At 37.6% G+C, this 23550-nt stretch overlaps 1 pseudogene; it reads left to right on the top strand.

The window, feature by feature from the left end:
• The window catches only part of LOC103086593 (uncharacterized protein C5orf46 pseudogene), a 22137-nt pseudogene extending 14926 nt beyond the window's left edge, over nucleotides 1–7211 (top strand).
• Nucleotides 7212–23550: the final 16339 nt, after the last annotated feature.

Below are 23550 nucleotides of genomic sequence, written 5' to 3'. Positions count from 1 at the left end.
GCAGGATGCCATTTAAATTTAAATTTCAGTTAAACAACAAAATTTATTTTCATGAAGTATGTCCTGTGAAATATTGAGGACATACTTAGGCTAAAAAAAATTACTCACTGTTTATCTGAAATTCAAATGTCATGAGGCATCCCATCCTGTGTTTAATTCTGCAGCCCTGTCTCTAGCTCACTTTCTGCCAAGGATTAAGAAGGCACTCTGTACCCTGTACCTTTGATATATCAAACTGAGCTCAAACAGAGGTGACTGATATGGGTCAGTGGGTAAAGCAGAGCAGACACAGATGAATCTGTGCAAAAACAGGCTGGTGACTACAGGGTCCTTGCTTGACCCAGGCTTTTTACCAGCAGCAGCACTGAGCAAAATAATGTAATAGTTACGACCCCAAAGTTTGAAGTCACATGTCCTTGAGTTCAATTCCTTGCTCTGGCTCATTCACGACTTGTAATGCTAGGCAAATTACTTAACTTCTCCAAGCTTGAATGTCCTTATATAAAACAAGGATAGATGCAAAAATTCTCAACAAGATATTAGCAAACCAAATCCAAAACATAAAAATGATCATACACCACGATCAAGTTGCATTCATCCCAGGGTCACAAGGATGGTTCAACATATGCAAATCAATCAATGTGATACACCACATCAACAAAAGAAAAAACAAAAACCACATGATCGGGCTTCCCTGGTGGCGCAGTGGTTGAGAGTCCGCCTGCCGATGCAGGGGACACGGGTTCGTGCCCTGGTCCGGGAAGATCCCACATGCCACGGAGCAGCTGGGCCTGTGAGCCATGGCCGCTGAGCCTGTGCGTCCGGAGCCTGTGCTCCGCAGTGGGAGAGGCCACAACAGTGAGAGGCCCGCATACCGCAAAAAAAAACAAAAAACAAAAAACAAAAAAACCCCACATGATCATCTCAATAAATACAGAAAGAGCACTTGATAAAATTGAACATCCTTTCATGACAAAAACTCTTACCAAAGTGGGTGCAGAGAGAACATATCTCAACAAAATAAAAGCCATTTATGACAAACCCAGAGCCAACACAATACTCAATGGTGAAAAGCTGAAAGACTTCCTGCTAAAATCTGGAACAAGACAAGGATGCCCACTCTCACCACTTCTATTCAACATAGTTTTGGAAGTACTAGCCACAGCAATCAAAGAAGAAAAAGAGGGGCTTCCCTGGTGGCGCAGTGGTGGAGAGTCCGCCTGCCGATGCAGGGGACGCGGGTTCGTGCCCCGGTCCGGGAAGACTTACTTGAGATCCAAAGACATAAACAGGCTGAAAGTGAAAGGATAGAAAAAGATATTCCATGCAAAGAGTAACCAAAAGGAAGAAGGAGTGGCTGGGGGAATATCAGAAAAAAAAAAAACTTTAAAAAAAAAAAGAAGAAAAAGAAATAAAAGGTATCCAGATTGGAAGGGAAGAGGTAAAATTGTCATTATATGCAGATGAAGTAATACTATACATAGAAATCCCTAAAGACTCAATACAAAAATTACTAGAACTGATAAATGAATTCAGCAAAGTAGCAGGATACAAGATTAACATATAGAAAGAAATCTGTTGCATTTCTTTACACTAACAATGAAATATCAGAAAGGGAAAGTAAAAAACAATCCCTTGTAAAATTGCATTAAAAAAATACTTAGGAATAAACCTGTCCAAGGAGGTGAAAGACCTATATGCTAAGAACTATAAAACACTGATAAAGAAAATTGAAGATGACTTAAAGAAATGGAAAGATATCCCATGCTTTTGGATTGGAAGAATTCATACTGTTAAAATGGCCATACTTCCCAAAGCAATCTACAGATTTAATGCGATCCCCATCAAATTATCCGTAACATTTTTCACAGAACTAGAGCAAATAATCTTAAAATTTATATGGAACAACAAAAGACCCAGAATTGCCAAAGCAATCCTGAGGTAAAAGAACAAAGCTGGAGGCATAACCCTCCCAGACTTCACACAATACTGCAAAGCTACAGTAATCAAAACAGCATGGTACTGGCACAAAAACAGACATATGGATCAGTGGAACAGAATAGAGACCCCAGAAATAAACCCACACACCTATGGTCAATTAATCTTCGACAAAGGAGGCAAGAATATGCAATGGAGAAAAGACAGTCTCTTCAGCAAGTGGCGTGGGGAAAGCTGGACAGCCACGAGGAAATCAATGAAGTTAGAACACACCTTCACACCATACACAAAAATAAACTCAAAATGGCTTAAAGACTTAGACATAAGACATGACCCCATAAAACTCCTGGAAGAAAAGAGGTAAAACATTCTCTGACATAAATCATAGCCATGTTTTCTTAGGTCAGTCTCCCAAGGCAATAGAAACAAAAGCAAAAATAAACAAATGGGACTTAATCAAATTTATAAGCTTTTGCACAGAAAAGGAAACAATAAACCAAAAAAAGGTAACCTATGGACTGTGAGAAAATATTTGTGAATGATGTAACTGACAAAGGCTTAATTTCCAAAATATACGAACAGTTTGTACAACTCAATAACAAAAAAACAAATAACCCAATCAAAAGATGAGCAGAAGATCTAAAAAGACATTTCTCCAAAGAAGACATAGAGATGGCCAATAAGCACATGCAAAGATGCCCAACTTCACTAATTGTTAGAGAAATGAAAATCAAAACTACAATAAGGTATCACTTCACACTGGTCAGAATGGCTGCCTTTAAAAAGTCTACAAATAACAAATGCTGGAGAGGGTGTGGAGGGAACCCTCCTTCATTGCTGGTGGGAATGTAAATTGGTGCAGCCACTATGGAGAACAGTATGGAGTTTCCTTAAAAAAATGAAAAAAACATTGCCATATGATCCTGCAATCCCACTCCTGGGCATATATCCAGACAAAACTATAATTCAGAAAGATACATGCAGGGCTTCCCTGGTGGCGCAGTGGTTGAGAGTCCACCTGCCGATGCAGGGGACACAGGTTCGTGCCCTGGTCCGGGAAGATCCCACATGCCATGGAGCAGCTGGGCCCGTGAGCCATGGCCGCTGGGCCTGCGCGTCCGGAGCCTGTGCTCCGCAACGGGAGAGGCCACAACAGTGAGAGGCCCGCGTACTGAAAAAAAAAAAAAAGATACATGCACTCCTATGTTCATAGCAGCACTATTCACAATAGCCAAGACATGGAAACAACCTAAATGTTCATTGAAAGATGAATGGATAAAGAAGATGTGGTACATATATACAGTGGAATACTACTAAGCCATAAAAGGAATGAAATAATGCCATTTGCAGCAGCATGGATGGACCTAGAGATTAACATACTAAGTGAAGTAAGTCAGAAAGAAAAAGACAAATATATGATATCACTTATATGTGGAATCTAAAATATGATACAAATTAACTTTTTTTTTTTTTTTTGCAGTACGTGGGCCTCTCACTGTTGTGGCCTCTCCCGTTGCGGAGCACAGGCTCCGGACGCGCAGGCCCAGCGGCCATGGCTCACGGGCCCAGCCGCTCCGCGGCACGTGGGATCCTCCCAGACCGGGGCACGAACCCGCGTCCCCTGCACCGGCAGGCGGACTCTCAACCACTGCACCACCAGGGAAGCCCACAAATTAACTTTTTTACAAAACAGAAACAGACAGTCATGAAAAACAAACTTATGGTTACCAAAGGGGAAAGGGGTGGGGGAGGATAAATTAGGAGTTTGGGATTAGCAGATACAAACTACTATATATAAAATAAACAACTAGGTCCTACTGTATAGCACAGAGAGCTATATTCAATATCCTGTAATAAACCATCATGAAAAAGAATATATATGTGTATATATGTACACATATATATGTATATATATAATTGAATCATTTTGTTGTATACCAGAAACTAACAAGACATTGTAAATCAACTATACTTCAATAAAAAAAAAGAAATATAACTTCAGACATGCTATTTAATGCCTATGGGCCTTACACTTAAAGGGAATATCAATAGTTAACTTTCTCATTTAGTTGTCACGAAAATTAAAGAGACAAAACATATTGGAAAAGTATCTGGTCCATAATAAGCACCCCGTAAATATTAACTGTTATTGTTATCATGTATTATCTCATCCAGTTCTCATAATCTTTTAAGTAAACAGGCAGATTATCATTTCCCTTTTGCAGGTAAATAAATTGATCTTGCAGAGGCAAAGTTACTTGAGCATGGACACAGGTAGATGTGGCACACCTGGGGCTGAAACCTAAGTCCTTCAATTCCTTCTGTTATAAAGCATCTACATCTTTCATGTCTGTTTTAAGCACATAGAGGACCACAAGGCAGCCTGCAGAATTCCCATTAATTAATTTTTGCTCTGCAGAAGTGGTGAGCTCTTAACTCGTCTCCATTCAGAATGATAGGTCAGAAAACCAGACAGTGCAAATATTTAGTAAGAGAGCCTTCTGAGTCGTTCTAAATGTAACTTGGCAGAACTCACACCCTCGGCCACCCACTGTCTACCAGCACGACACACAGGCAGACACTCCCACAGAGTTACTGCAGGGATGGCTTCAGAGACTACTGTGTCCATCACTGTGGTAAAGTGAAAGGTGAGTGTTGTATCCTAGAGACCAGCCCCAGGTCGGTCTCTCATGAACTCTGAAAGTGGTTAAATCAGTTCACAGCTTGAACCTCAGTTTCTTCATCTGTAAAATGGGATAACTATCAGCTTCACCAGGTCAAGTGAACATGCTTTTGTAATCACTTTGTAAACCATAAAAACTGTATAAATATCAGCATTACTGTATTTTTTCAGAACTTTGTGTTTAGATTGACTAAGAAACTCAGTCAGGTAGTTAATGTAAATAAAGGCTACCCCATATTATATTTGAAAGGAGAAAACATTCAACTATTGATTTTGATGATTTGTTTCTGGTATGCCAAATTTCTTAATTTTTATTATTTTTTTCAACAGTTTCAAATTTCTTAATATTTTAACAGCATTTCAAAATTTTCATAATCTCTAAGCACTAGAGAAGAAAGCTACTATGAATCATTCTGTTGCTATTATTATTAATAATACTAATAATACTACAGTGAGCATCTATTGTGGGCTTACCTTAGGCCTGGTAAGCCTAAGTGGTAAGTGGTTTATATAATATAGATATATGTATATGCATATATATACATACATATATGGTATATATTAGAGATATATAAAGTATCCTTTAATCTTGACAATAACACAATGAGGAAACAGAGTAGTTAAGTATTGTTTACAAGGTCACATGGTGAATTTTTTGTTGAAGACACGATTCAAACTCAGGTATGTAGGACTCCAAAACATGACCCACCACACTCTAATACCTCTCATTATATGTGTGATCCAAGGGCTGTGGCCAAGGATTCGACCTTCACACACACTCCAAACCAGGGCTCCTTTCATATTGAAAAGTTAGCATTTAGTGTCATGACAAAATAAAAAGTTGATAAAATTAAATTGTTATGCAAGTAGGCACATAGAAACACAGAAAAAAGGAACTCACTTTTCATGCAAGGAATCTCTGGCTTGCACCTGGTAAATGTCTCCAGGGACAATTGCTTGAAGGCAGTATTATATCATATAAATAACATGCTCTGTGGAGTTTAAAAAAAAATGTAGGTTCCAACCCTGACTCAGCCACTTTCTAGATTTGTGATTTAGGTGTGTCATTTAATTCCTCTGAGCATCTGTTTTCTTTCCTGTAAAACTGTACTCCTATCACTGAACTGAATAAGGATCAGGCCGTGTGATGAACGCACATCCCAGTACTTGAACGTCACAATATAGGCCTTTTCCTTCTTTCCCCTTCCTGTAACGAAAAGCAATTCTGGTCACCGTGGTTGCCCTGAGTTTTACGTGAGCATCATGTCCATATATGTGGGCACTTGATTAAATGTCAAGAGTAAGAGACCTGCAGTTACAGTTCCATCTTCTCTTGCTATTTGTGAGATCTTCTGCAAGTTGCTTAATCTTCTCAGTTTCTTTCTTTTTTTTTTTTTGCGGTACGCTGGCCTCTCACTGTTGTGGCCTCTCCCGTTGCGCAGCACAGGCTCCGGACGCGCAGGCTCAGTGGCCATGGCTCACGGGCCCAGCCGCTCCGCGGCATGAGGGATCTTCCTGGACCGAGGCATGAACCCGCGTCCCCTGCATTGGCAGGCGGACTCTCAACCATTGTGCCACCAGGGAAGCCCTATCCTCCCAGTTTCTTAGTCCAGTGAGCTAAAATCTGCATACTCCACAAGATTCGTCAAGTGTGAAATTACACAGTAGATGTAAAATCATTATCTACAGAACTATCAGATGATATACAGGTGACAGAACTTCTCCTTATCATCATTATACTAGTTTCAATCTTTTAATACACTTGTGGTTAGATCATAACTTTTCTGTCAAACACAATGTAGCTCATTACAGAGTGCTTAAAAATCCAGACTTTAATACCAGACGGACATGGGATTGAATTCTGTTTCTGTCACTTATCAACTCTGTGACTTTGACCAGCTCCTAAACCTCTCACAACTTCCGTTTCTTTACGTTTAACTTGGGATAATAATTTTGCCTCCCTCGTAGGGTTGCTGTGAGAATAAAATGAGATAATGCATGTAGATTGCCTGTCACAGGTGTGTGCTCAATAAATGCTACCTATGATTATATCATCCTCATTATTATCATGACCACAGGCCCAGGGATTACATGAGAAAAATACATTAAAACCTGGTATTCTGAATTTCAGCCCCGGCACTGGCACTTACTAGCTGTTTAACTCTGAACAAGTTACTTAACCTCTGTGAGCTTCAGTTTTCTCATCTGGAAAGAGGACCAATGTCTACCTAAGTAGCAATATCTGTTGGTCTGTTTGGTTTTAGGAATAAATGACATAATGCATGTGAAGACGTTAACCAGGCAGGCAGTAAATGTGCAATAAGGATAATTATCTGAAGCTATAGAATGAGTGAGAGGGGGTATAAAAGGCTCTAGGGCTCCCTGCAGTGAAAGAAACTTCCCTTTCCTCCAGCTGAGAATCATCCCAGAGATTCTGTTCTGTTTTTCAGGTGACAAGCCAGAGGGAAAGCCAGATGGCTCAGGCAAAAAACCAGAGCCAGAGTTCCCCGAATTCCTAAACCTTGTGGGCAAGGAGGTCATTGAGAACGCAGTGGAGTTCATCCTCCGTTCCATGACCAGGAGCACCTAAAAACGGAGACAAGCCTTGCTTCAGTCCACTTCATTGTTGGTAATGACCACATTGTGTTAAAATGAGAGAGAAATGAAATTACATGCATGCCAATGTATTGTTTAATTGAAAAGGGTTGCCTACCTTAAGATATGTTGTATTTGCATCTGAATGAGTTTCCCTGAACTCTTTTGGGGTGAGCACCTTCCACATGGAATTTATGGAACAAGGGGTTCCATAAAATATTTTTTATTTCAGGACCAAGTAGGGAGGAGGAAGAGCACTGGACCACAAGACAGAAAGCCGGGTTCTGGTCCTGACACATGTGCTACTTACTGGGGGACCTGGGGTCAGGTTCTCCCTCTCTCAGTGCCTCAGTCTGCTCATCTGTAAAGTTAAAGGAATAAAGGACCAACCCAGTGCAGATACTGTAATTCTTTGGTGAAGGGGGTGGGTAGTGATGTGTTCATTAATGAGAGGTGTGATGCATCCTGCCTTTATGTTCTAGCCTGAGTAACTCAGGAGGCTTAGCAGAGACAGTAGCTAATCTCCGGCAGAGAGACAATCTTGAGAACTTCTCTTATTGGGGTTTGCTTTGATCACGAGGAATTGCCTTGATGCCAGACTGCACAGCCCAGAATCTTCCCATTGTTTTCAACTTGCTTCCAAGCTCCTGTGCCCAACTCCTAATGCATCCTACCCAAGAGTACACAGCTCTGATTTTTACTTCTACTTTACCCAGTTCTTCATTGTCCCAACATTAATCTCCCAAATTTCAGTTCTTAAGAATCCAATTCATTCTTCGGAGTTACTAAGTGCTTTCGATCTCCATCTCTGCAACACACCGCCTTCTTTTTGATGGAGCAACACACAGCCTCTCCCATCTGGCGGGGATGGAGCGACATCCAACCCTCTCCAGGCTGGCCAAGTGAAAGAACTTTGATTTTAAAAAGAATGGGAAAGTACATAGTGGGTAAAAAAAAAAAGTACTAATGTGTACTGTATCACTAATCTTAAGAATTTGAGAAGCCCAATTTTTAGATAATGAAAATCCTTTCTTGGTCACTATTTGTAATATGTTTATTATTAAAAGATTTTTAGTAAATAAAGAATGAAAGGTAGCTGAGGAATAAATGTCTGACAATGATAGAATGATATTACCTGGTCTCCAGACACATTGCCTATGTCTGCTGGTTAGTTCCATTTGGATGTCCTGTAAGCAATTTATGTTTAATATGCTCCAATAGCATTATTTTATTTTTTTCTCCTATTGCCCAGTCCCTTGTGGTTCCTGTTCCACTTATTATACCATTGATTATGATACCAAGAAAATCAGGACCCATTTGCTAAACTTCTCTTTCCTTATCCTATTTTAATCGATTAGGGAAAATAATAAGCATTTTGCCTCCAAAATTATTTTTAGAATAATTCAAATCCTTTTAAGTACTGTATGAAATACTTGCATTGCTGCAACATTAGTTTCTTCCTTTAGTCTTATTCTCACTTGAATCCATTCTCCCCACCATCATCAATCCAAAATAGAATATTGGTACTTAGACTTTATAGAAAAACCCAGATCTTTGAGGCTGACATATATATTAGCACATGATAAATATGATAAACGAATGTTAAAATATGCTGTATGACACTTCACAAGCTATACACTAATAACTTATTCTAATTAAATAATTTAAAATCTATTCTTAATTAACTATACAGATTTGAAACAGAAAAAGGAAAAGGAAGACACAAAGTCAGGAGTCAGACTGTTTTCAAGTTATGGGTCTACCAGTTACTAAGTTAATTTGGCTACCCTCAGCATTGCTGTGTTTACCTGTGAAATTCAAATGGTAGAGTATATAGTTCCTAACAGTAGGAAAGAGACTAATTTTAAAGTAATTAATTAATTAATTAGAAAAGCATACCTTACGAGATATTTATAGGGCCTCAGATTATACTATAGTTGCAAACATTTTACAGGAAGTTACTATAGCTATGGATGATTTAATATCTAAGTCACATAGACAAGAGATGCCAAAATTCAACTTTATGTCTGTAATGTGAAGTAAGCCTATGTAATCGAGATATTGTGATTATGTAGTAAAATCAAAATGAGAAATTTGAGTCAGATGATTTCTCAGGCTCATCAAATATCTAAAATTTGGAGCGTGATTCATATACCTGTGTTATATTAACAGTTTAAACTGTCATCTTAACACAACTTTGTCTGCATTTTGAGAAATGGCCACCAGAGGGCAGGAAGATCCAGCCTACAAGGTCCACAGGATCATATTAGAATAAATACTTTCAACTAATTATCATATACAGGCACACCTAGGAGATATTGTGGGTTTGGTTCCAGATCACCATAATAAAGAGAGTCACACAAATATTTTGGTTTCTTAGTGCATATAAAAGTTATGTTTAGGGATTTTCCTGGTGGTGCAGTGGTTGAGAATCTGCCTGCCAATGCAGGGGACACGGGTTCGATCCCTGGGCCAGGAATATCCCATATGCCGCAGAGCAACTAAGCCCGTGTGCCACAACTACTGAGCCTGTGCTCTAGAGCTCGTGAGCCACAACTACTGAGCCCATGAACCACAACTACTGAGCCCACGCACCACAACTACTGAAGCCCACATGCTCTAGGGTCTGCGTGTTGCAACTACTGAGCCCGCGTGCTGCAACTACTGAAGCCCGCGCACCTAGAGCCTGTGCTCTGCAACAAGAGAAGCCACTGCAATAAGAAGGCTGCACACCACAAGGAAGAGTAGCCCCTGCTCGCCACAACGAGAGAAAGCCCGTGAGCAGCAAAGAAGACCCAATGCAGTCAAAAATAATAAAAAAATTAAAATAAATTAAGAATTAAAAAAATGATTTAAAAAGTTATGTTTACACTATACTGCAGTCTATTAAGTGTACAATAGCATCATGTCTAAAAAAACTAATATAAAGACCTTAATTAAAATGCTTCACTTCACTTCACCATACAGTAGAAACTAACACAACACTGTAAAACAACTACACTCCAATTTAAAAAAAAATGCTGTACTGATAAAAAATGCTAACCATCCTATGACAATGCAGGTGTGCCACAAACCTTCAACTTGTAAAAAATGCAATATCTGCAAAGCACAATAAAGAGAAGTACAATAAAATGAAGTCTGTAATTATTATACCATTATTTTCCTCAGTTGTGATTCCTAAATAAGTCATGTTATTCATCTATACAGGGTCACATAAGTATATAGTTACTTATGTAAATATTTCCAATGCTCAAGTAAAGCACATTCTAAATAATAATCTACTTGACTTAAAATTTGTGAACTTTCTCTATATCTACTATAAATAAAATAATGATTTTAAAATGTATTTATAAAAAATACATGTTATTGCTAAAATGTTTGCCTACTCAAGGGAATATAAAAATGACTTTCTCATATTGCTTCTTATTATGAACTAGTTCAGAAAATTATAAAATAAAGACATGAACTGATTTATTATATATTATAATATATAATATATATTATAATATAATCAATATATTATAAAAATAATCTCACAACAACCACATTTAAAAAAAAATTCAATCTCCTGCCACACTGCTCCATTCAACAAGTCATCACTGTTAAGTTTCTTATATAGTCCAAAAATATTCTATGCATATCAAACATATCAATGCATATAGAGGTATATGTGTTATGTTCATCAAGTCTTAAACCTTGCTTTTTTCACTGAGCATGGGGCCCTGAACACTTTCCCTGTGATCAAGTGTAGATATACCACATGGATTTTACAAGTGGTAGAGTATTTCTTTCTAGGGATGTTTCAATAATTTCTTTAATTAAGTCTCTAGTCCTCCATTTTAAGGCATATAGACAAAATGAGTTCTAGTATACAAACTAATGTGTGTACACTCCAGAATACAAAACTCAAGTGCATTTAAAAAATGAATTATTTCCTTTGAATCAACTTAATTCCAACCAGGCTGATGAAAAGCTAAATCTGATCACTAACTAAAGGTGAATTTTCTCTGTTCTTTTCCCGGTTATGAATTTTCTGCTGTTTTTGTGCCAGACTTGGAACAGGACATCCTCCTGATGACTGTGAATCCTCTCTGAGGGCTGGTCTTGCAAACCAGGGGACAAAGCAGCCATCAGGCTTGAGGAAAAGCCCTCTTTCACACCCCTCACAGCGCTGCAGGTGCAGAGGGAGGGGACTCGGCCTTGATCCATTTCCAAAGCTCTCCCTTTGCCCTCTTGTGTCCAGGACAGTTAATGTCCTTCACTGAATACATTCCAAGGACTTGAAAAGCCTCTGCCTTCTGAAGGCTCCTTTCACTTTTCTTCTCTACCCAGGTGTCTCAGACAACAAATTACAAAGCCTAACTCCAGCAGAAAATGAAGGAAGAGGGAAGAAGCAAAAGGAAAGTAGAGATGCATACATTCAAACATTTAGGTTATTTCTATTTTTTTTTCTATTTCACACAGTGCTGCAATGAAGAACTGTTGAATCAAAGGTAACTGTATTCACAGCTTTGAAATGGTCACAATACCATCCAAAGAGGATGCATCAAGGTATGTTCCCATCAGTAATGCACAAGGGCCTTTCCCCACATTCTCATGTGTATATGGTAAAGTTTTAAAATTTATTAATATGTAAGCTACTTTAATGTAGTCTAAGGTTGCAATGATTTCATTATACTTGATATCAGTACATTTTCATGTGTTTATATCTTTGCCATTCATATTATTCTCCTTTAAAAATTTTTTGTAATTCTTCCTCAAGAAATTCGAAGGGGCCTATAAGAAGCCATAATAGGGTAGTTCAAATTAAGATTTTACAAAAATATTCAAATAATTTAGAGAAAGGACAAAGACATTCTAGAAATCTGGAATTAAATTGAGTTGTAAATCTGGCTAGAAGACATAAGGGCTGATATATAATATCAATAATATTTGATACCTGATATCCAATAAATGAATACTTTTGTATTATTGTGAAGAAAGAAAACTTTTCTTAGGACAGAAATTCACAAAAATTATCTTGTAGTCCTATAATGTAGGTTATCTTTCCTATTAACCAAACAAATAATGACAAAAACAAAATTGTAGTAAAGGTAAAAAGTGAGATGTGGTTTTCCATACCTGAAGAATACAAAATTCATAAAACTAAAATACTAGGTGTAATGGAGTAATGGTAGCATCTAATGGCATAACATCCCTCCTTTCTGCCCCTCCCTCCAACTTTGAGAACTAAAATTCAGAATCTATCCATGAACAAAATTGCTTCTGTGGGAGTTGTGGCATCTGGCATCATATGCCAAGGGACCCAGGAAGAGTCTTGCCTACCTGTGCATACGGAACTTGGTACAGGCTGTGGAACCAGCAGGAACCAGTGAAGCAGCCCCAGCCCCATCCACTCTCGGCCATAGTTGGGAAAAACCTGGAGAGTACTGATTTGGGCAGACAGCCACAGACGGGAGAGGCTTTTTTGAAATCCAGGCTTCCTGGGCAAAGATTCAGCCTGCTATCAGAGCAAAACCAAAACAAAACAAAGCAAAACGAGTTTGGATGCACTGGAGAGGGTAAGAGGAACTTTGCAAGGTCTACCCCTCCACAAGACAGAACAGCAGAGGGCCAAACCAGCTGGCAGTGAACTCTCCTGTGAGGAAAGAGAGATAGGTGAGTGAATGCCCAGCTTCCCAGCTGTGCAGGGCAATGCTGGAGAAACCCATTTCTCTCCAGCTGTGCCCAGAATATCGAGGCATATCTCCACAACTCTAGAGAGGAAGGACATCAAGAAAAGGGTAGATAAGAAATATTGCAGAGGAGTAAAAGGACACTGTTACTACTGAATGCTTTCAGAACTCCAGCAGTAAGCCTTCCCATGAGCTGCTGGGCAAACCTTACCTGAGGATTTGCCCCACCTGGCCTGCAGACACCCACAGTGCACCACATGTTAAACCCACCATGCAGCCAGCTCTTTTAGGTACTCCTGAGTGTGACAGTAACAGCCAGCACAGACAAACAGGAAGTTCACGCATAAAACAGGCCAGGGTCTGTGGGCAGGGAGAAACTGCAAATTTGAGCTGTAGTGACACCTTCTGGAAAACCAGCAGTCAGCCTGATGAGTAGTAGGATCTAAAGAAAAGATACAAGCTTGAGAATCATGCTACCAGAGGGAGCAAGAAGCATGGATCAGGTGTATTCATTCAAGGTCAGAGAAAATCCCAGATATAAGCAGGACCAACAAAAAGCATATTCCACCTGAAGGCAACTAGTAAAGATTTGAGAGGTAACTTCCACTTTAAATGCAAAAACAGTAACACAAACTTCAAGGAATATGAAAAATCAAGGAAACATAAAATCACCAAAAACCCTCCCCACCAAAATCCTCAATATGCCACCAGTAAGTTAAACAAAGACACAGAATCCTGTGATTTACCTTATGAAGAATTCAAAATAGTTGCTTTGAGGAAACTAAATGAGCTGCAAGAAAACAGAAAGACAACTGAATGAAATCAGAAAAACAATACATTAACAAAATGAGAAATTTAAAAGAGAGATATAAAAAAGAAGTAACAGAAGTTCTGAAGCTGAAGAACTCAGTGAATGAAGTGAAGAATGTAAGGGAGAGCATCAGTAGCAGAATAGACAAAACAGAAGATAGAATCAGTGAGCTAGAGGATAGGAACTTCGATATAACTGAGTCAGAGGAGAAAAAAAAGAATGAAAAAGAATGGAAAAAGCCTATGTGATCAATGGGATCAAACAATCCAGTATCAGAAACATTGGAGCTTCAGAAGAAGAGAGGGAGGAGTGGGCAGAGAGATTTTTTAAAGAAACAACAGCTGTAAACCTGGGAAAACTTGGACATCCAAGTTCATGAAGCTAATAGAGCACCCCATTATCTCAATTCAAAACAACCTTCTCCAAGAGACATTATAATTAAACTGTCAAAAATCAAAGACAAAGAAAGAATTCTAAATGTATTAAGAGGAAAAAGATTGTAACTTACAAAGGAACTCCCATGAGGCTATCAGTGGATTTCTCAGAGGAAACCCTACAGGCCATGAGAGAGGGGAAGGATATATTCAAAGTGTTGGAAGAAAAAAAATTGCCACCCAAGAATACTCTATCCAGCAAAATCATCCTTCAGAAATGAAAGAGAAATAAGACTTTCCCCAGAAAAACAATATTTATATCATAAATATAATATTAAAAAGAGGTGAATTATGACATTAAAAAAGTAAGGGGGAGGGAGTAAAGGGTAGAGTTTTTGTATGTAATGGAAGTTCATTTGATAACACCTTAAATGGACTGTTTGATCTATAAGATGTTCTATGTAAGCTTAATGGTAGCCACAAAGCAAAAACCTAGGGATTCGAAAAAGGAAATCAGAGCATACCACCAAGGACAATCACCAAGCCACAAAGGTAGGCAGCATGAGAGGGAAAAAGGAACAATGGACTGATAAAATAGCCAGAATGCAAGTAATCAGATGGCGTAAATAAGTCCTTACCTACCAATAATTACTCTAAGTGTAAGTGGATTGAATTCACCAATCAAAAGGCACAGAGTGACTGGGTGGATTAAAAAAAACAGAATGCAACTATATGCTGCTTACATGACACACATCCGCTTGGAAGACACACATGGGATCTTAGTGAAGGTATGGAAAAATATATTTCATGCTAGTGGAAACCAAAAGAAAACAGGGATAGCTCTACTTATATTTGACAAAAGAGACTTGAAAAAAAAAAAGGTAACTAGACAAAAAAGCTCATTATATAAGAATAAAGGGCTCAACCCATTAAGAACATATAACCATCATAAATACATACACACTCAACATCAGAGCACCTAAATATATGAAGCAAATACTAACAGATCTGAAGAGAGAAATAGAGCATAATACAATAACAGTAGGGGACTTCATTACCCCATCTTCAACAATGCGTAGGGTCATCCAGACAGAAAACCAACAAACTTTGAATTTGGACTATATATCAGAACAAGTGGTCCTAACAGTCGTATACAGAACATTCCACCATACAGCAGCATAATACACATTCTTCTCAAGCACACACAGAACATTCTCCAGAACAGATCATTTGATAGACCACAAAACAAGTCTTAGAAAATGTAAGATTGAAATCATACCAAGTGTCTTTTTGACCACGTGGTATGAAACTAGAAGTCGACAAAAGGAAAGATGGAAATTTTACAAACACGTGGAAACTAAACAACATACTACTGAATAACCAATAGGCCAAAGAATTTTTTGGATCCGTCTCCTAGGAGTAATGGAAATAAAAACAAAAATAAACAAATGGGACTTAATTAAACTTAAAAGCTTTTGCACAGCAAAAGAAACCATAAACAAAACGAAAAGACATCCTACAGACTGGGAGAAAATATTTGCAAATGATGCTACTGACAGGGATTAGTTTCCAAAATATACAAACTGCCCATACAGCTAATATCAAAAAACAAACAAACAAAAAACAAAAAACCCAATCAAAAAATGGGTAGAAGGCTTAAATAGACACTTCTCCAAAGAAGACATACAGATGGCCAACAAACACATGGAAAGATGCTCAGTATTGCTAATTATTAGAGAAATGCCGATAAAAACTACAATGAGATATCACCTCACATCAGTCAGAATGGCTGTCATTAAAATGTCTACATAAATGCTCAAGTGAGAGAGTCTGGGGGAGAATGGATACATGTATACGTATGGCTGAGTCGCTTTGCTGTGCACCTGAAACTATCACAACATTGTTAATTGGCTATACTCCAATATAAAATAAAAAGTTACAAAAAATGTTTGAGTGGGTGTGGAGAAAAAGGAACCTCCAGCTCTGCTGGTGGGAATGTAAATGGTGCAGCCACTATGGAGAACAGTATGGCATTTCCTTAAAAAAAATAATATAGAGTTACCATATGATCCTGCAATCCCACTACTGGGCATATATCTGGACAAAATTATAATTAAAAAAATACAAGTACCCTAATGTTCATTGCAGCACTATTTACAACAGCCAAGACATGGAAGCAACCTAAATGTCCATCGACAGATGAATGGATAAAGATCTGGTACATATATACAATGGAATATTGACCAGCCATTAAAAAAAAGGATGAAATAATGCCATTTGCAGCTACATGGATGGACCTAGAGATTATCACACTAAATGAAGTAAGTCAGACAGAGAAAGACAAATGTCGTATGATATCACTTATATGTGGAATCTAAAAAAAATCGTACAAATGAACTTATTTACAAAACAGAAATAGACTCACATACATAGAAAACAAACTTATGGCTACCAAAAGGGGGAGAGATAAATCAGAGTTTGGGATTAACATATACACATTACTATATATAAAATAGGTAAACAACAAGGACCTACTGCATAGCACAGAGAACTCTATTCAATATTCTGTACTAACCTATAACGGAAAAGATTGAAAAAGAAAAAAAATATATATATAAAACTGAATCACTTTGGTGTGCACCTGAAACTAAGACAATTTTATACATTAACTATACTTCAATTAAAAATATTAAAAAATACACAGGGAACCAAAGAGCACACTTTCCATACTTAACAAATCAAAATATATACATACATAAAAAAAAAGAAAATGATCTCTAAATGAGTGTGCATCCCTGAAAGAAAACATGAACATGCCTACCTACCCACATTTTCACTAATATTTGTTATGCTGCAACTTTCTAAAATTTATTAATGTGTCTGTAAAGTGTTATTTTGTGTTGCTTATCTGATTATATATTTTTTAATCCATTAGTGTTGTCCCTACCTTGAAATACCTATTCATACTCCTTGTTCTCTATTCTGTTGGATTTCCCAAATTTTTTCTCATTAGTATTAAAAGAATTCCTTAAACAGGAATAATTTCTGTTATAGAAAGGGATAATGTGTCAAAGATTTCTAATTTATTTTCAAAACTTTCTCTCCCCTTTTTCTCATAGAAACTGGAAAAATATTTTTAGCTGACATTATCATTCAGGTAAAGACTATATTCCTCAGCCTCCCTTGCAGCTCAGTGGGGCCATGGAACTTAAATTAGAGAAGGTAAGATAAGGGCAGAATTGTTGTGTGTCTGTGATTTCCCAGAGATGGTAGTTGTGTTTCCTCAAAGGCACATTTGGCCGTAAGTAAATGAGCCATATTCTAGCTGGAGCTGGAGAAGTATGGCTCCTGATAACTCATGAAGTGGAGTTGCCACACCAAACCTGGATGGTCAACTTAACGTCTAATTTCATATGAGCAAGAAATACACTTGTTGAATTCACTGTTATCCTGAGTGTTATCTGTCACTTGTAAATGAACACAATTCTAAGTAACTGAGGTGATTACATACATGTAGTCTATAAATAGAGTTTGTAGAGGAAAATCATAAATCATATGTGTATTGTCACCTTGCCAGTCATGAATCAATTAAGGTTTTTTTAACTTTCACGTTTAAGTACTTTGACTATGGTGTTTGACACGTGTTTCTACTTTTATCTTTATCAAATTTGAGACCAGTAAGTGGGTGGCTGAGCTAAACAACCAGAGCCCTTGCCCTGAGCTTCCAGTGTGTCTGGATTCACGTCACTGTGCGGCATCAGTGCCGTTTGCGATACAGTCAGAGAACACAAGAGAAAAGGGAAATAAAGACACAGCTCTCAAGGCTAACATGAGTATTTCCTTAAATTTAAGTGAACAGGAAAATATAGGTATAAATTAGAAACAGGGAGTCCAAAAACAGTCTTTTAAATGAGGTCACATAAACTATGTGGAAAATTCATTTAAAATATTGAACTCTGTCCACAGTTGTGTGCACCTCTGCACAGCAGGTCTCCTTTCTTGAAAGGCAATGCATTTTCTATGAGTTTTTTCTTTCTCCTTTCTCAGAAGCTTCATGTGAAAGCAGAAAACTCACAGAAAGTCATCTGGAGACTGACCCGGTGCTTTTCTCCACCGCCATGTCGCCAAGGCACTGCACCAGCGGACCCTGTGCCAGTGTAGACGGCTGGGTTCCCATCTTCAGTTGAGGGAGGACAGGGGGAAGGCAGAGGCGTGATGAAAATCTTCATCACATCACTTGCTCAAGGAATACATTTAACATTCAAACAAAAGGAAGTTGGAGATCTTTTACAGAAACACGTTGGACCACATATCAAGCTTATGTCAGTTTTAAGTATTTGAAGATGTGTACAGATCTAGGAATCTACTTTCATCAAAAGTATTGCTTTGCTTGTAGTGGTCAGCGGTCTTCTTTTATGAGGCGGCATTATTCTTAAGCAACTATCATCTTAGATTCTTAGCCTTCTTCACTTTTAACCGCTCAACACATCTTCCAAGTAGGCCTTGGAATATTTTTTCTGGTTTGGCTATTAACTGAGATGACGTCTGTGGCCCCTTTCAACTCTGAAACTCTCTGATCTGGATCCACTGGGTTGAATCATGTCTAAGGCAGCCAAGGTCATCCAATGACTTCACCCAGGTCCTTTTCCCTGGTCTCTGGTACTAAAGTTGGCTGGTCATTTTGAAAATGCTTGTAGACAAATACCTCAGGATTCCTGCCCTGCTAATGCAGAGTCAATCATTATTAATAATAGAAATGACATTGTTTTGTTTTATTCAATGGTGTTGACTTAGCAAACATTTATTGAGCACTTCTTCTGGGCAAGACATTAAGGAATATACAAAATTATAATAAATGATCCTGACCTTAAGGAGCTTAAGGAAAATATGACATATTCACAAATCACCACAAATTAAGGCATTAATATAATAATACAATAAGAGAAGAGAGGAAACTACTTTTGTAAACATGTTCTATGGGATGGAACATTTGGACCTTTAAAGGTGGCTCAAATTTCAAAAAGTAAGGTATCTCTGACTGAAAGGCTTTAGTTGATATATTAAAGCCTTTTACTCAGAGGTACCAGCAGAAAAAGTAGTTTTGATGTAAGGATAAGAATTTTCAAAACATGTTTTCCTTCAGATTTTATAAAAGTACATTTGTCCATTAAAAGTGAAGTGCTTATCTAAGCGAACATTTTGTGAAAGAATTAATCAGGCTCAGAAAACTCATTCTTCAATCTTACCACAGAAATGAATCATTGTAATTTAATTATTTAAGTAACTACTGTTATTAATTATTGCCTTTTTTTGGTGAAGGACAGCACTTTATAGATTACCTAGCTTACTTATTACCTTAGGATCATTCAATAAGCATTTATGAAGTTTTATCTTTTTTTGTCTTCAGTGGTGCTTCTCAAACTACCCATTGTGAAGGCCTATTACACTTTGTAAAATGTAATAAAAATACTGTGGCAATGTCATACTGCTACAAAATTTTCCAAATTCATACTCGCAGTTACTGCACAAATTCGTTGCAGATTAGTACATGCTGTCTTAGTACTATTTAAATGACTACATTGAGTAATGAGTTGATGCAAAAGAAATAAAAAGATATTGTCACCATCACAGATGTGACCAAGTGGAAAATACAGCATAAGGCACAAGTGCTAAAGAGAGATGAGAACGGGAAGAAATAAAGACAGCTAACATTTTAAAACTAGGCCTTGTGGGATGGGTAGAATCTGAAAAGAAACAACATTCTAAACGAAGGAAACGAAGCAATGCTTTGTGTTGGAGGGGAGCATGGGGTGTGGACTACAATAAGGGGTCATTTTCCACCAGATGCTTTAGAAATCAAGGACCTCCAAGTGCTGTCATGACACAAAAAACTGTTCAGGGCCCCAGTTTCTGAACTTTGGCTCAAATACTGCTTAGTTCATGGACCTCAGAGCCTCGCCCTCACCATCCTCAATGTGCAGTTTCACTAGTGGAAAGATGTCTGCATGCAGATGAGGGTGAGTTTATTTCATGCTTAGCTCTCTCCAATACAATTTCACATTCAGAATATAAAGAAAGACAGACAAAAAGCTAGCCCAAACTTCTTTTAAATTATGGTCCATTTCATACTAAAAGTTATACAATGCTTATAACAAACTTTGTTTTAAAAAGTATATTCAACAAACCTTGCGTGTAACACAATGAAAGCCCTTTGCCTACAAAATATAAAAGGATTTACAATGAAGTACTCTTACCAGTAAATCTGGAACATATTCCTGTAGTTCACTGGCTTGACTTAAACAAGAGTGTGTCTAAGACTCATGGCTTCTTCTTACCACCAAGTGGCAGCAAAACCCAGGTGATGACACAGGTGTACTAAGGGGAGGTTTTCACACTATACTTTTAAAAGGAACTGATGTGAGATTGGATTTTAAACTTCCACATTAAGAACAGAGGATGGGAAGGAAGAGGGAGAGACAGAATGAAGCAGAGAGATCTGAATAAAATATTTGCTTTACCACTCATCTTTTAAAATGACATGGAATGCTAATTTCAAGATCACTTAACCTTTAAAACCACTGCATCTGAACACTGTCATTACAAACATGCTGACTGTCAGTTCCCTGTGGTAGGTCTCCCCTCTTGCCTGTAATTTTCACCCCGTTACACTTGACCCTTGCAGGGTGTTACCCTCCGGTCTATGTGTCCTCACTAACTAGGACCCATTCCCTCCTTTAGTGTCTGAGCTTCAGATCACCACTCCCCTTACCACCCTTTCTATCAATTCTGGAGGCTCTGGCCGAAGTGTTCATGGGCAGGTCAGCTGGCTGTCCTCTTTCTAAATGCACACCCATCACTCAGGTCCCTTTTAATTTCCTCAGTGGGATCATCATAATTTTCATGCCTCACGTCAACAGATTGAATGTTTTCTTGATTCTTGTTTTTTTTTTAACAAAAATTTCATGCTCTTTAAAATTTAATTGCACTTCTTGGACTAAAATTTTCCTTTTAGAAAATCTACTCAATATTCTGTAATAACCTATATGGGAAAAGAATCTGAAAAAGAGTGGGTATATGTATATGTATAACTAGATCACTTTCCTGTACACCTGAAACTAACACAATATTGTAAATCAACACAATATTATAAATCAATTATGCTCCAATATAAAATAAAAATTAAAAAATTTAAGGGAATTCCCTGGCTGTGGTTAGGACTCTGCACTCTCACTGCCAAGGGCCCAGGTTCAATCCCTGGTTGGGGAACTAAGATCCCACAGGCTGCATGGTGTGGCCAAAAGAATAAATATAAATAAATAAATAAATAACGTGCATAACAACAAAAATTTTAAATGTGTTTATGAAAAAATTTTCCTTTTTATTTTTTTACTAAAAGCATGGTTTTCTTCTGAACTATTCTTTTCCATTTATGCTCTATGATGTTTTTTTTTTTAATTTTGTTGTTTAATTGCTTTAATTATTTTTTGTCTGTTGTTCCTCTTTGAAATGAATTAGGCCTGGTGTTTGCCAATAAACTGCATGGGTACATTCTCCTTGGCTGGGCTCCAATTACTATCCACCTGATTGCTATTTTAATCCTCATTTCAGACCTGAAACTAAAGGGTTGAATGATTATCACAGCTCCTAGCCAAATTCTTAGTGTTTGTCATTGATTTTATGCAGTTCTGAAGGATAGATGAAAATACATATGTTCCTGCTTAGTTATATGAATGTATGTGGGAGAATTTAGTTATAAATGATTTGAAGCACACTGTAACTTGTACATTCTTAAAAAGCAGAGAAAGAAAAAAGTACAGCCCATAAAAATAGAGCTACCATATGATCCAGGGATCCTACCCCTGGACACATATCTGGAGAAAATTATACTTTTGAAAAGGTACATACACCCCAAAGTTCATAGCAGCACTATTTAAAATAACCAAGACATGGAAGCAACCTAAATGTCCATCAACAGATGAACGGATAAAGATGTGGTGTGTATATATATATATATATATACACATACACACACACACACACACACACAATGGAATATTAGTGAGGCATAAAAAAGAATGAAATAATGCCATTTGCAGCAACATGGATGAACCTAGAGATTATCATACTAAGTGAAGGAAGTCAAAGACAAATATCATATGATATTGCTTATAGGAATCTAAAAAATGATATAAATGAACTTATATACAAAACAGAAATAGACCCACAGACATAGAAAACAAACTTATGGTTACCAAAGGGGAAAAGGGGGGAGGGATAAATTAGGAGTTTGGGAATAACATATACACACTACTATGTATAAAACAGATAACCAACAAGGTCCTACTGTACAGCACATGGAACTATACTTAATATTTTGTAATAACCTATAAGGGAAAAGAATCTGAAAAGGAATATATATACACGTACATATACATATATATGTAACTGAATCACTGTGCTGTACATCTGAAACTAACACAACATTGTAAATCAGCTATACTTCAATAAAAAAATGTTTTTCAACAAAGAAAAAGTACAGCCCATGCCCAAACAGCACAGGCACCTCCTGTTCTTTACCTTTTCCTTCCAATCCTAGTGTTCAAATGCAGGTCTACTTCTATCCCTAATGGCTTTGCATCAGTGGGATGTGGTTTTAACATAAATGGAGAAAACCGTATACTAATAATGGACTATTAAGAAATGTGGGGCAGGAAATAAATAGCCATGGGTGGGTAGAGACATAGGAAGTGCTTTCTATACATGGTTAGTGAAGGCCCACATCCCTGAGGAGATGTGTAGCCTGTCAGGGTGTACAAGACCCCTTCCCCCTTCTCTAACCAGCCCCAGTATTTTGTCATTGGCTCTATCTCCACCTTGCAATGAGAAATCCTCATAGTTTCTGACAGAACAATGACCCAGTGCCCTAGTTTATATATGGTTGTAATCTGCCTTTCTTTACATATTGTCATGAGTATTTTCATTGGAAACTTTGGGAAGTGGTAGTCAGGGGCCACTAATAGGTCATCATCTTAATTAATAAATTAGCTTCTTTGTAAGTGGTCTTTAAGAGAAACCCCTTGTATTATTGAACAAAATTTATTTAACAAAAGGACAGGTGTGCATGATAGGATGCTTTGAAAGAAATCACATTGTTAAAACAGTTGTAGTTTTGTGATTAAAATCTAGAACTCATACTCTAAATGGTTCAAAAACAAGATATATTCAGGAAACTTTTGTACCGGGGAGGATTGTCACCACCACCACTATCAACATCATCACAGACTTTCTCATCGATGCACATTTTATCACAACAGTTGTAAACATGTTATATTTACATGCTATTTAATTATCTCAAAATGATATTAAGGTGGGTGCTATTATTATCCCTACTTGACAGATGCAGCAAAATGAGTTAAAGCGTAACAAAGTAAATTGATAAGGGTCATACAATTGGATAGATCCAGCAGGTGACCT

This window comes from Lipotes vexillifer, unplaced genomic scaffold (genome assembly GCF_000442215.2).
Source record: "Lipotes vexillifer unplaced genomic scaffold, Lipotes_vexillifer_v1.1 scaffold1504, whole genome shotgun sequence".
NCBI lineage: Eukaryota > Metazoa > Chordata > Mammalia > Artiodactyla > Lipotidae > Lipotes > Lipotes vexillifer.
The sequence above is the reverse complement of the archived record's forward strand: the minus strand, read 5'-3'. Positions and strand labels throughout refer to the sequence as shown.